Raw genomic sequence first — 1,788 nt, forward strand, 5'->3', positions numbered from 1 at the left:
AAAGACCCAATGGGGTTGGCAGGTGGATTGGATGTAGGGCATGAGTGAAAACACGACAGAAGTGAGGATGCCTCCTGGGCTTCACCTTTAGGACTTAGTGGTTGCTGGTGCCATTTGCTGTGGCGGGGAAGATGAGAAGAAGCAGGCTTGACAGGAAAGACCACAAGTTCTGTTTGTTTCCTACTGACGCTGTAACAAGTTACCACAAGTGTAGTGGCTTACAACAACACAAGTTTATTATCTCTTTTTTTTTTTTTTTTTTTTTGCACTCTTTTACACAGGCTGGAGTGCAGTGGTGAGATCTCGGCTCACTGCAACTTCCACCTCCCAGGTTCAAGTGATTCTCCTGCCTCAGCCTCCCGAGTAGCTGGAATGACAAGCATGCACCACCACACCCAGCTAATTTTTGTATTTTTAGTAGAGATGGGGTTTCACCATGTTAGCCAGGCTGGTCTTGAACTCCTGACCTCAGGTGATCTGCCTGCCTTGGCCTCCCAAAGTGCCGGGATGACAGGTGTGAGCCACTGAGCCCGGATGCAAGTTTATTATCTTCTAATTTTGGAGGTCAGAAGTCTGAAAAGGTGTCAGCAGGGCTGGGTCCCTTCTACAAGCTCTGGGGGAGAATCTGTTTTCTTGCCTTTTTTGGCTTCTAGAAGCTGCCTGCATTCCTTGGCTCACGGCCTCCTCCTCCTCCTTAAGCCTGCAGCACAGCAAGCTTCACGTCTTTCTCTGACTCTTGATTCTCCTGCCTCCTTCACAGAAGGACCTTTGTGATTACACGGGGGCTTTACAGCCCATCCGGGACAGCCCTGGGGGCTTCTGGGATGGGAGAGGTCTCCTTGGGAGGCTCCCAGCCTTCCCTGCGGTCTCGCGGCTTCTCCTCTCTGCCTGCCTCAACGTCCCCCTGAGTCCTTGCAGCCTACCCACGCCACCCTGCAGCCTTGTTTCCAGGGCCTCCCTCATAGAAGGACCCTTGTGATTTCACGGAGCCCACCCAGATAATCCAGGATAACCCCACATCTCATGATCGTAAATTTATTTAATCATATCTACAAAGTCCTTTTGGCCATAAAAGGCAACATATTTGCAGGTTCTGGGGACTAGGACGTGGCCGTCTTTGGGGGGCCATGATTCTGCCTACAATAGCAGATGGAGAGGTGGGAATTTCAGCCTTTATAGGTGTATTGAAGCCACGGGCTTGGAAGGGATCACTAGGGAGAGTGTGCCGGCAAGGATGACAGTGACCCAGCCCCCGGATCCTGGTGGCAGATAGAGGTCAGACCCCAAAGGCACCAGCGAAGGCTTGAGGAATGAGGAGAGAGTCCGCAGAAAAATCTAGAAGAAAGTGTTTCAAGGAGATGGTTATTTATGTCCCGGGTTTCTGAGAGGTTGAGGAAGACGAGGACAGAGAGGGGCCCGTTGGATGTGGCATTGTAAGGACCCCTGGTGACCTTCACAGGAGCTGACTCAGAGGGTGGGAAGTCCGCTTGGGGTGGGTTCAGCTGGGGGTGGGCAGATGCATGCACAGGTGCAGACTTTGTTATTATTCTGTAAGCCACGCCGATAAGTGAATATATTTCATAATGTATTAAAATGTAGAGTGATAGGAGTTGAGGAAGTGGAGATGGTGTCTCATTTCTACCCCCATCCTGTGCTCTTTAATCTGTCCCAACCCACTGTAGCCACATCAAGACTTTTTTTTTTTTTTTTTTTGAGACAGAGTCTCGCTCTGTCCCCCGGGCTGGAGTGCTGTGGCTGGATCTCAGCTCACTGCAAGCTCCGCCTCCC

The 1,788-nt window shown here is 51.1% G+C and overlaps 1 protein-coding gene across 1 annotated transcript in view; it reads left to right on the top strand.

Annotated features, from left to right (window-relative positions):
• ITGAE (integrin, alpha E (antigen CD103, human mucosal lymphocyte antigen 1; alpha polypeptide)) overlaps nucleotides 1-1,788 on the top strand; it is a 92,905-nt gene that overhangs the window by 29,776 nt on the left and 61,341 nt on the right. The gene's annotated exons all lie outside the window — the stretch shown is intronic.

This window comes from Colobus angolensis, unplaced genomic scaffold (assembly GCF_000951035.1).
Source record: "Colobus angolensis palliatus isolate OR3802 unplaced genomic scaffold, Cang.pa_1.0 Scaffold267, whole genome shotgun sequence".
NCBI lineage: Eukaryota > Metazoa > Chordata > Mammalia > Primates > Cercopithecidae > Colobus > Colobus angolensis.